The sequence below is a fragment of the Aricia agestis genome, chromosome 17 (assembly GCF_905147365.1).
Source record: "Aricia agestis chromosome 17, ilAriAges1.1, whole genome shotgun sequence".
Lineage (NCBI taxonomy): Eukaryota > Metazoa > Arthropoda > Insecta > Lepidoptera > Lycaenidae > Aricia > Aricia agestis.
The window spans coordinates 5,854,794-5,868,314 of NC_056422.1; the positions used below are offsets into that span (position 1 = coordinate 5,854,794).

The window sequence follows — 13,521 nt, forward strand, 5'->3', positions numbered from 1 at the left end:
GACCAAAAATCGGTTGGCTATGTAACATTTTTTAAAGACGGTCCGGGGAACTGCGTTAGGAGTTGGGTTCTTTCATCCTTCACGAGGTCCTGCTCATATCTGTCGTGTCAACTGTTCATGAACTTCATGACGTATCGGTCTATCCACAGATTAATGCTTCCAGTGTGTACTTAGCAATGAGTTAATTATTAGTGTGGTAGTTTGTGCCCTACACAAGCATAATAATGCTACTTTCTGACTTCTTTCCGAGCGCCAAAATTCGTAATACTATCCATTTTCCATTTTCCAGTCTAAAAAGTATTCTTAGATGGCTTTTCCAGGACTCAAAGTTTATACCTAATAGCAAAATCAATAAAGCAGTTTGGGTGTGAAATGTGAATGAAAGTTCAACTATGTCCATACTAATTTTACTTAATAGTACATACTATTAAGTAAAATTAGTATGGACATAGTATTCATATTAATATGGATAATTTGACGACCTCTGTGGCTCAATTGGTTGAGTGTGTGGCAGCTCAAGCCGGGGGTCGCGGGTTCGAAACCCGCCGACGGAACAAAAAGTTTTCAATGTTCCCGGGTCTGGATGTGTATTAAATATGTGTATCATATAATAAAAATCTTAAATATATGCATAGTATAAAAGTATTAAATATATTTCCGTTGTCTGGTACCTGTAACACAAGTCCTTTAGGTACTTAGCACGGGGCCAGACTGACGTGGTGTGAAGCGTCCATAGATATTATATTATTTAAAAAAAAATGGGGTTGAAAATGCATGTAGGTAGTTATCTTTATTCTTTTCTATTTACATCATATCTACAGGTGTAACAAAACTAAGTGATAATACTTAAGGGTGTATAAGTACGTGTACGTGTGGCAAGCACCAGAGTGTCGCGAGTTACCCCCCCTAAAAGTGAAAAAAAATTTGGTCTTTCAAGTTTCAGCGCTGTTACTTTCACACCAAGGAACACGTACACCCTTAAGTATTATCACTGATCAGTTATCACTGTTTTGTTACACCTTGTATAGTATTAATGCTTGATATCGCAATAGTTATCGGGCACACGCGGTTCAAAGATGTTTGTTTTAATACAGAATACTTATACCTATTACCTATTACAATCTAAACTTGAAAAATGAACCACTTTTTGCATCTCGTCTGCAGGGCTGGGGGGAGGAGTGTCGACATCGAACGCGTTTTGTTCAGAGTTTTGCGACCCGCGGGCCGCGATTCACTAGTTCGGTGTTGCTAGTCTAGCGATTAATCACCAAAGGCGGCGAAAACCCTTACCATGTGGCAGGGTATAGGACTATTGCTAGCTAGCAGGTTTATTCGAACTCACCTAAAATTCATTAACTTGAATGGTATGAAGCTAAAACTTTCATACCTTTTTTCAATTCTTGGTCTTAATGTAAAGAAAAGGTTTATTCAACAGAATTAATTTAACAATACCATAGAGGAATAAATATATGTACTTAATCTAATTATATTACTATTTACCGCGGTAGCATTATAATTTATAAACATTAATAAAGAGCTTTGTTTACAATTTACATTTTGATGAAAATGAGTTGAAACTGATTTGTAACCTACTTGTTAAGTTTGATAGGTTAATACATTTCGGTGCACAAACTACAAACTATCATACAATAATTTCTAACGTCTTTATTATTATAATACATATTATATGTTACTTATAGCAAATTGTTAAGCTAACATTTGGTAAAACTAGTAAGCATTGTTAAAAAACTAAAAGTTACTAATATAGTATTATTAAACATTACACTCCGGACAAACCTCAGTGGTTTATGGAGAGTAATTATACTTGTATTGTGTGTTTTTGTGAAAGTAAATAAATAAATAAAATAAAATAAAAATTGTCGAAACAGGGAACGTAAGTTGGCAACACCGCTTAGCGGCGGCGAGCCAGTAATAATATCGAGTCGGTGGAGCGCTGACGTCCGCTTATCTCGAGCCTAACCTTTGTGTTGTTATAAAAACTTTGCGAGACGCATTTTTATCGCGTGTGTATGTATTAATTGTGCTTCAATTTAAAAATTATATTTTAGAATCGACATTTCTATTCATTCTACTTAATTTATCGTGAAAATCACCTGGGTGGAACGTGTGTTTACAAGTGTATTTTGTGACAGTGTTGGTTTTGAGTGACCGTGATCTTGCTGCTTTTCTGAACCGAGAGGTACTTAGCAATATATTGCTTTGCTTATCTAATTTGAGTACAGATAAAGTTATTTAAACAGCGCGTTACCAGCTGTTAATTAGTTACTTTGCTTTCTTTTTTTTTTATATTGCATTTTTAGAATGTTGTGTGTTGATTCTGCGTTTATAAATCTTCATCGCCTAATGTTTTAGGCGCAACAGGTTGACATGGAAACAAATGCTCATTTATATTATACCTAAAGGTTAGAACTACATTACATTTGAATACCACGTTTTTGTTTGTGACTCGAAACAGCTTAAAACACGTTTGCACTTTGTTGTGTGAGTTTCTTTAAGTATTTTTTCTGTATATTCTTATCTAAGTATTGGTTGTGATAGCGGGCAGCGGCACCAATCCACGCTGTATACATTATACAATACTTATATCCAAATGAACTTCTATGAAAATGTGAAAATTGTTAAGGAGATACAGTGTGATATTTTGACGAGGAAACCTGAAATTCGAAAAGAACATCAAAATAGAACTATAATAAATAAAAAGTTATAGTCTGGATTCTGGAACCCGACCTACATTGCTGGCTTATGACATCAAGACACATTTTTTCACGTCGCAATTAATGTGAGATATGAAAAATGTGTATGTGTGTCGGTGTATGTAACAAAATTCATTCATTTAATGAAGATGTCTAAGGCACAGTAGAAATAATAATTTCATTATGGATTCCATTATCTTCTCGAATATAATGGAATCCATTATCAATAGCCAGCTTCTTCGATACTTGGACGGCCAGGGATTGCTAAGCGACAAACAGTACGGGTTCCATAATGGTCGCTCGGCTGGTGATCTCTTGGCGTACCTGACTCATCGTTGGCCCAGGCAATTGAGACGAAGGGAGAGGCATTGGCTGTTAGTTTGGACATTGCGAAGGCCTTTGATCGGGTTTGGCATAAAGCCCTGCTATCAAAGCTTCCATCATACGGGCTGCCCGAGAAATTATGCAAGTGGGTTACAAGTTTCTTAGCATACAGAAGCATAAAGGTCATAGTTGACGGCGAATTCTCGGAAACTCAATCTGTTGATACTGGGGTCCCTCAGGGCTGTGTGCTATCGCCTACCCTATTCATACTGCATATCAATGACATGTTACAGAGTACAGACCAACGGCATTCATTGCTATGCGGATGATAGTACAGATGATGCTGTAAATACCAGGTCCCCCAATATTTCTCGGCTGAATGTCATTGAGAGTCGAAACGAACTTGCGTCTAAAATAGACAATTCATTGGAGAAGTCTCTGAATGGGGTAGACGTAACTTAGTCCAATTCAACCCCGCCAAGACACATGTCTGCGCGTTCACCACTAAAAAGTCACCAATGGTCGTATATATCCTCGTTTTGAGGGCACATCTTTAACCATCTCCCCTAGCATTGAAATACTTGGCGTTAACATATCAAGGGAAACCCAGTTTCGACATCATCTAGATTCTAGAGGGTAAGGCCAAGTTGGCCTCGAAGAAGCTTGGTAGTCTGAACAGTGCGAGACAGTACTTCAGTCCGTACCAACGCCTACAACTCTACAAGGCGCAAGTTCGGCCTCATATGGAATATTGTTCTCATCTCTGGGCAGGGACGCCAAAATACCAACTGCTCCCTCTGGATCGTATCCAACGAAGGGCCGCTCGAATTGTTGACTGCCATAGTGTTTCGAGATGTAGCTTCACTCTGCATCCTCTATCGGTTGTATCACGGGGAGTGCTCTAAGGAATTGTTCGGAATCATACCAGGTCTGCAACTTTTCGCCATCGTCTCACGCGAAAAATATACCATCCTCATCACCTTGATGAGTGGCAGTCTTCCACCGTGCGTTTCTCGCGTAACTTTCTGCCGCGCACTGTAAAACTCTGGAACGAACTGTCACCAGCAGTATTTCCGGACCTATACGACCTGCAAACCTTCAATAGGAGAGCATAATATTTCCACTTAAAAGGCCGGCAACGCATCTTTAGCTCTTCTGATGTTGCGAGTGTCCATGGGCGACGGTGGTTGCTTTCCATCAGGTGACCCGTTTGTCCGTTTGCCCCCTTATTTCGTAAAAAAGACAAGTGATTATTATCTTCAAAAAGCAAAACAATGCAGTATCCATCGGCTTTTCGTAAGCACGTTCGTTTCCTTCTACTCGTCTTCGTTTCGTCATTATCAGGCAATTTGACACCACGTTTGCCACCACCACCTATAAGACCATAGGAACACTGCAGACAACAACCATTTAATATATTATATTGTTCTTCTTTTACATAATATCGGTCTCAAAGAAATGTAATTTAAAGTTTTCCAATATTTGCCTCGCTTCGTCCGCGTCTGTTCTAGATTGGAATGTGCGTTTATTTTTATTTCTTCGTAAATCCCTCCTACTAGTTTTTCCCCTGGCTCGTTCGCGTTAGAATGAAGAATCCCATGAGAACACAACTTTTTGCGTAATTAAAAGTATAAATAATTATTATTATTAATTAGTGACTTGTCGATGCAACTTGGATGCGCCGAAATTCTCGCGGGAACCGTACAAATTCTCCTCCCCGTCTCGCAAATCGCAATCGCAAAGTATCACCATCCATTTATAATAATTATTATTATTTTTCTTTCTATATTATTAATTAGGGCTGCTTTAATAAATCATTAGTCTTTACTAATCCTTACTTATTTAATCCTTCGATCGCGGATTATTGGAAATCTATTGTTCTCGCGGCCACGTCATGTGGCCATACGAAAGACCCAAAATTTCCACCTGTAAGTCCTTACTCCTTACTCTCTTCAGTTATGATTTATTTTACCTCAGAGTTTCTACGAGTAATATAACAGTGAATAGACTACCTAAGTAAGATTTATCTTGTGCTCCTGTGCGGATTTACTCTAGTACAAAACATCCATCACCGTGACATCGCCGTAACTCTATTACGTGAACGTTCATCATCATCAAGCTTTTCCAGCTCAGTGGCTCAGATAGCAAGTTTTTAAAAATATTACCGATACTCTTGTCTATTTTGTTTTTAAAAACACCGGCCAAGTGCGAGTCGGACTCGCGCACGAAGGTTTCCGTACCATTATAGAGAAAAATTAGGGCAAAATGTGTTTTTTTGTATGGGAGCCCCACTTATTTTTTAAGTTTTTTATATTAATATTATTATTAAAGTAAACATAAAACTAAGGATTATGTGAAAACTTCAAGTACCTACCTATTATTGATATAGAGCAAAAAAGGCCAAAAAAATCACATTTGTTGTATGGGAGCCCCTTATTATATTAATTTTATTTTGTTTTTAGTTCTTATTTGTTGTTATAGCGGCAACGGATATACTTACACAATCTGTGAAAATTCTAACTCTCTAGCTTAATAGCTAGAGAGTTAGAATTTTCACAGATTGTAACAGGCTGCAACTCAAGAACGGTAATCCGTTCTTGAGTTGCAGCCTGGTGACATACAGACGGACAGACAACGAAGTCTCAGTAATAGGGTCCCGTTTTTACCCTTTGGTTAGGGAACCTTAAAAAGTTTTAAATGGTCGTGAATCGTGATGTTACTTGCAATTTGTCGCACAGCGGCCAGCGGCATGCCTCTTCGTTTGAGCACTATTATCTATTCTGTGGTTTGAGCTTGAAAGCACAGATTGCTAAATAGTTACTCCATAATTGAAAGCATCTCCATACCAACTTTCATCAAAATCGGTTTAGCGGCTCTAGCCGTAGTAGCCCAACTGTCGAAAAGCCAGAATTTTATTGGCTGGTTTTCTGTCAAGCGTGCATAGTTTTACTATTGTTCTTAAGCCAGAATAAGCATGGTTCTAACAGGCGCGGTCGCAGTTTTGGAGGGCGTCACACAAAAAAAAATTATCGCTGTTATAGGATAACTAGAAATTTCCTTTTATTATTTGGCAAGATTTTGAGATTTTTCAATTTAGATGTAGATTTTGGAGGAGGGGGGGGGGGGGGTGTCATGTCCCCTGTGACCCCTCCCCTTCGGACCGCGCCTGGGTTCTAACATCTAGTACTAAGAAGCCTAAAGCTATATAGCTAGCTACTTACACATACAACATTTTACATTCAAAAACATTATATCGTTCTTGATTCTACTTATCTCGAAATCGCCGAAGCCGCTTCAAGGTCGTCTCGGAAACAAGAATTGCTTGTTCAGTGGAGGAAATATTCGGCTTGCAACTAATAGCTCTATTAAATTTATTAGCTTGCAATATGATAATAAGTAATAACTTTTCATATATTAATACGCAAGCGAAAAACTTTGTATCCCTTTTGACGAAAAATGCGGAAACGTAGGTGAATGAAATTTTGCACAGTTATAGTTTATATGGTGAAGGAGTGCATCGAGGTAATATTATTTTGAAATTATGCTTTTATCACACTTTTTTTTAACAAATAAAACATTACACACACTACAATACGCACACTCAAGAAGATAATAATAATAATAATAATATTATTATTATCTTCTTGATTATTATTATTATTACTCAAGAAGATGACAGATTTTCGATTGACAAACCTATACAATTATACGAATTATACTCTTTTATTTATGGTTAAAGTCTGTTGACAACAAGGTGACAAATTGAAAATGGATTATAGTTTTTTTATTGAATCTTAGATACTATTAGACAATGCTTACACGGCCAGTCTGAGATCAGCTAGTCCCAGAGACGAGAGTTTAAAAAAAATATGATAAAGTCAATATTTTTTTACAAATTAAACGTAGTAGTCCTAATTTCGTTGAAACTAAGGTCGAATTTCGACCATTGGGCGATCTCTAGTAACTTTAAATATCCATAATGTTATAATATGCTCATTGCCATTATAATAATAATCATCCTTCGATCACGGATTCTTGGAAATGCTATTGTATTCTTTTGTTGTCGCGATCACCGGTGCTCTTATGGGGCTTGAAAGTTAAAGGTAGCTTTAAATGTATGAACCTTGTCACTTTACATAATATTTAAAATATCTTTAAAAGTGTATGGGATTTGACATAAATTATATTAATTAATATCAGTTCGATTAATATTTTCTACACAAGCGAATGAATTACGATTTACAGGAGACTTAGATAAGGATTTATGTAATACTAATAGGTGTTATGACTAATTCTTAATTTAATAATATAATAGTCGCGTAATATGTCTGGGCTTAGGACGTCCTAGGACTAAAAGCAATAAGGACCAATATTCGAGATCATTCAACTCTGGAACGAACTGTCACCTCACCAGTAGTATTTCCGGAAACCGGCCGACGAGTTTCGACCTACAAAGCACAAACCTTCAAGAAGACAGCGTATTCCCCTCAAAGGCCGGCAACGCATCTGCAGCTCTTCTGATTTTGCGAATGGATGATGGTAATTGCTTTCCATCAGGTGACCCGCACGTGACCCGTTTACTTTTACCCTCTTATTTTATAAAAAAATCATTTTTTCAGATTTTGATCATTCCAGTCAGCTTTGTTATGTTATCTTATTGTTATTACAAGTAGGTATCATTAAACTAATTGATCACTATTCACGGGCAATTAATCTTTGACGTTTAAACACTTGCCTAACTGATATCGACAGTCAAGGCTAAAAGTTAGTACCTATAGTTTGTAACTTTGTACATTGTTAGTTGTTAATTTGGAGCTCATAAGGCTTTAAATGAACGTGGCGAAAAAAGAAACTAACGCGAACGCTACTATCATACAAAAACGCCATTTTTGACAGTTCTCCTTTACCAGCTGCGCCCCCGCCCACGTTAATTTAAAGCCTTGTTGCACTTTAACCACTTTTTTTTTACTACAAGATAATATGACAGACTGATGAGCCGGAGGCTTATCAGCCACTCTGACCAAAAGTGACGCTGGAGCAAGATATAAGTGGAAGGCTTTGGAGGTGGTCTTTGGCCAGCAGTGGAGCATCATAGGCTATTAAAAATCAAAACTTATGGCATGATCTAGGTCCAATAGACTTTGATCTCAGATGAAATAAATAATCGGCCAAGTGCGAGTCGGACTCGCGCACAAAGGGTTCCGTACCATTACATATTATGTCATCTGTTCTGTGCCATTACTGAGCAAAAATAGGCCGATTATATGCTTTCCGTTCAGAATTAACGCCGAAACTCTCAAACTTGTATCTATAAAGAGTCAGGAGTTCTCTCAGCAGCTTCCGAACCATGGGGTGGGTAACGCTGGGTCCAAAATCTTACTTGTTGTTAGCATAATCGGAATACTTCTCATGAAACCGAAGTCAGCACATGTTTGGAACCATATAAATTTTGAGGAGTTCCCTCGATCACTCAGGGATTCCTTCATCAGGTCACCACTTAATTTGTGAACATGATACCAAATTGGGATGATGGCCTATACACCATAAGAAAAAATTTGAAAATCGGTTCATAAACGGCGGAGTAATCGTCGAGCATACAAAAACGAACATAACACCTCCTCCTTTTTAAAGTCGGTTAAAGTGTGTTATTCTGATGTATAAGCTATATTATTGTAAAGTTTCATTAAAATCCGTTCAGTAGTTTTTGCGTGAAAGAGTAACAAACATCCATCCATACATCCTCACAAATTTTCGCCTTTATAATATTAGTAGGACAAGCAAAAAAGACCAGAAAAATCACGTTTGTTGTATGGGAGCTCCTCTTAAAATATATAAATATTTTAATTATTTTTAGTATATTTTGTTGTTATAGCTCCAACAGATATAATATAATACATCTGTGAACATTTCAGAAGTCTAGCTATAGCGGTTCTTGAGATACAGCCCGGGGACCATGAAGCTAACTGAAGACAGACAGACGGACGGAAGGACAGACTGACAGACATCGAAGTCTCAGTAATAGGGTCCCGTTTTTACCCTTTGGACTATCAATAATACCATATTAAATTGGACGCTGTTAAGTATTCGTGTACTAACCCACATAAAAATTACGTATTGAGTTATGAATGCTGTTATGTTCTGTAGATGATTTAGAACAAGACAGCATTCAAAATTTAACAACAAAAGAAATTGTGGGTTAAGACACTAATGCTTAACAGCGAGCATTTATTGAACGCCTCCGTGGTCTAGTGGTATAAAGCGCGGCTCTTGACTCAGGGGTGTGGATCCGATTCCCGCGTTGGAAACATGTTATTTCCAAGTTTGGTTAGGACAATGCAGGCTGATCACCTGATTGTCTGATAACTAAGATGATCCATGCGTCGGATATGGGCATGTAAAAAGTCGGACCTACGCCTGATCTCTCGCCGGTCGTGTCGGACTTCCGTCCCACTGGGTTATGAGATTAAAGGAATAGAGAGTGCTCTTGTATACTGCGCACACACTTGGGCACTATAAAATTACTCCCGCGTAGCTGGCCTGGTTTCAATGAAATCGGCCACCGTCACCGAAACCGGTGTGGGAGCTATTAAATACCATATTATACACCAATGCGGGCCACAGGTAGTAATGAATATAAATCAAAACTACTGAATGGTTTTTTATCATTTTTTCAGTGAGTGACATAGGCTATATTATATTTTATAGCCGTGCGAAGCCGGGGCGGGTTGCTAGTAATGTAATAATAATATGCTATTGCGACGTGCGAATTCACGTGTACAAGTAGTGTCACAACAACATTATTATTCGAAGAATTTGGTTAACAAAATGTCGACGATGTATTGCATTTTTATTTAAATCGTGTTTTACATAATATCTATAGTTGTTCCACGGCCTTGTACATTTTACGATTGTAGGTGATACAAGAGTGAAGAAAAGACGTTTCAAGTAAAGCAAACATCATGATATGACTAAAATGAGAACCATCAGGAAAATTGGTGCACAGGCAGACCGCAGACTTACTTTTTTTTTATGAACATATTTCAATAATACGTTCAAATTTCAATAAATCATAGGGGCAAACGAGCAAACGAGTCATCTGGTGGAAAGCAACTTCCGTCGCCCATAGACACTCGCAGCATCAGAAGAGCTGCAGGTGCGGCCTTTTAAGATTCTGTTTTCTCTATATTATTAATAAGTGTCTGTTCTCTTCAAGCTAAAACTGCAATACCTACATGGATAGTATTATGGTAACTAGGAATTTATCAACCTATTATGGTTTAGGATATTTAACATGAAAATTTAACATGTAAGTACGGCTGATTGTACGACAAACAAAATAATTGTGAGCAACATCTCGTACATTTGATAATACAAAGTTAACTCTTCTGTGAGAGATAAAAGATTTATTTGCCTGATTTTGAGGTGAACGACCGATAACTGCTTGATATTTTATGGCAAAATATTATGAATGACAAGATTTATGTGTTTAAATTGTTGGAGACTATAAAAACAGATATTTTCAGAATTAATTTCATATTATAGCCACTTCTATAACTGCCACCAGTTCAACTCGAAAATAATTCAAGTTTCTCTTCGCGCGCACGGGCGACAAAAAAGTCGCGCAGAACTAGCAATTAGAGCTAGCGCGCACTACGACTTTTTGCCGCGCGATTACTTTACCGACCTACAAAAATTCAAATAAAATTTAACTTTATGACATACGATGTAGGTTTCATTTTGCTCTACAGTCTACGCCACTAAAAAGCAGTCAGCGGCATCATGGGTCGGTCATCGGTAAAATAATCGCGCGGAAAAAGTCGTAGTGCGCCCTAGCTCTTATAATAGGGGTGACAGACGTGCGAGTAAGTACGCGGACTTATGGCTCGACGATCTTAATCGCCTGTGTGTCAGCAAAGAGCCGCGGGCCGCGGGCCGCGGGCCGCGAGTCGCGAGCCGCGAGCCGCGAGCCGCGTGCCTGGGGGCATGGTAATCCAATGTGAGCGATTCTCGTGTGGCACCGACGCGAGCCGAGTAAGTTCGCGAACTTAAAACCCGCGTGCTTTAAGTTCGTACGTCTATTAGGCCTAACGTTTGTCATAACGGGTTTACATTATTCCATACCAGTGATCCAATCCACTGGATTGAATTCCAGTGGCCGTTTACGTTATTCCAGTAGTAATTGAGCGCTGGATTGGGTCACTGGATTGGAATAATGACAATCGGATATCAACTTCAAGTTTCAAGTTTCAACGTACACAGAACTTTTACATGCATTTTTTTCTATACTTTAGCTACAGGTTTTAGGGAGAACAAGACTATTCTTCATTCTTAAAGGTTTTTTAGTAGAAGTTAGAATCGACAATGGCATTTGGCTAAAATTACGTAGTAACTATTTAGTATTCAGTGGCAAAAGGTTCAAATAACAATTTATAGGTGAGGCAGAATAAGAAAACTGTTTGATCTTTGGAACCTTCAACTGGTCTATACTCCATACTACGGATTATTCCAAAAAGCGAAACGAATCTTATTCGTACGTGTTTATTGTGTCAGGTCTCTCAGACAGACCTTTACGTTAAGAGGGCGACTAACCCAAAAAATCAAACATCTCCCTTCTCTCTTCACACTCACGCCCGTCTTTCATATGCCAGGTGAAAAAGTACGACGCGGATTCATCGCCAAATTAGTTTTTTCTTAATAACTCGATAAATATACAACATTTAAAAAATCCGCTAGGTCGGTTTCTCAATGATAGAATTTTATACAATGTGTTAAAAATTAAAATATTAACTTAGTTCAATGCACGGTTATGGCAATAAATGAAAAATTCGTGAAAATTAGATGCATCTTTGTGATTTTTTTTCGAAATTATGAGTCATCCTGGGCTTTTCAAAAAATATCTGTTACACTTATTGAGTTACTATCATTAACTTACTTGCACTACTACAATCACACACTTTATAAAATAATAGCTAAAGGAAATATTAGTATTATATTTAATTTTTAAGTAATCATTAAAACATTTTTGGGACTTATGACCTTTACTTTCGTGCTATAATGCGGGAACCGTTGCTACGCGATATTGTTCACTATTAGCTGCAGCGTAAAGCACATTGCCCGGGGGCGCGATTCATGGAATCATTATAATTATATCACGATTGGAGGATAGCGATGTGTGCGTTTTGACAGTAGGCTCTTGATATCGCCCGACCAAATAACGCAGGTCTGCCTATGAATCAATTTTTTCGATACTAATATTTGGAAAATCAGTTGACAATATAAAAAAAAAAACTTTCTTTAGAGCCGTTCGCATGGTATAAAAGTATTAAATATATTTCCGTTGTCTGGTACCTGTAACACAAGTCCTTTAGGTACTTAGCACGGGGCCAGACTGACGTGGTGTGAAGCCTCCACAGATATTATTATATTATTATTTATTATTAACTAAGAGTATTTTGTGAAAATTCCAGGTGCCTACCTGTTGCCATCTTTGACATCGAGCAAAAAATGGCAAAAAATCATGTTTATTGTATGGGAGCGCCCCTTTATTATTGATTTTAATTTATTTTCAGTGTTTCTTGTTCTAGCGGCAACAGAAATACCTAATCTGTGACAACTCTCTAGCTATTACTGTTCGCGACTTACAGCCGTGACAGACATCGAGTCTTAGTAATAGGGTCCCGTTTTGAACCTTTTTGTATGGAACCCTAAAAACATATCGAGCGAAGTCCAGTTCCGATATCATCTTGAGGGTAAGGCCAAATTAGCCTCGAAGAAGCTTGGCGTTCTTAACAGAGCGAGACAGTACTTCAGTTCGGACCAACGCCTACAACTCTACAAGGCGCAGGTTCGGCCTCATATGGAATATTGTTCTCATCTCTGGGCAGGGGCGCCAAAATACCAACTGCTCCCTCTGGATCGTATCCAACGAAGGGCTGCTCGAATTGTTGACTGCCATAGTGTTTCAAACAGCTTGGACCCCCTGGAATTACGCCGAGATGTTGCTTCACTCTGCATCCTCTATCGGTTGTATCACGGGGAGTGCTCTGAGGAATTGTTCGGAATCATACCACCTGCAACTTTTCGCTATCGTCCCACGCAAAAAACATACCATCCTCATCACCTTCATGAGTGGCAGTCTTCCACAGTGCGTTTTTCGCGTAACTTTCTGCCGCGCACTGTAAAACTCTGGAATGAACTGTCACCAGCAGTATTTCCGGACCGATACGACCTGCAAACCTTCAAGAAAAGAGCGTATACCCTCTTAAAAGGCCGGCAACGCACCTACAGCTCTTCTGATGTTGCGAGTGTCCATGGGCGACGGTAGTTGCTTACCATCAGGTGACCCGTTTGCTCGTTTGCCCCCTTATTTAATAAAAAAAAAACCATTAAAATTGGTTTATCAAGACTACTTTCACCTTCAATTGAGAAATATGAAAGATGAAAATAACAACATAATAATAATAGACATGGCAAGTCGAGCCAA

The 13,521-nt window shown here is 38.3% G+C and overlaps 1 protein-coding gene across 1 annotated transcript in view; it reads left to right on the plus strand.

The window, feature by feature from the left end:
• Nucleotides 1-1,949: 1,949 nt before the first annotated feature.
• LOC121735454 (dual 3',5'-cyclic-AMP and -GMP phosphodiesterase 11-like) overlaps nucleotides 1,950-13,521 on the plus strand; it is a 248,934-nt gene continuing 237,362 nt past the window's right edge. Inside the window, exon 1 of the mRNA XM_042126285.1 lies at nucleotides 1,950-2,200. The gene's annotated coding sequence lies outside the window, so the exon portion shown is untranslated. The remainder of the gene's footprint in view (nucleotides 2,201-13,521) is intronic.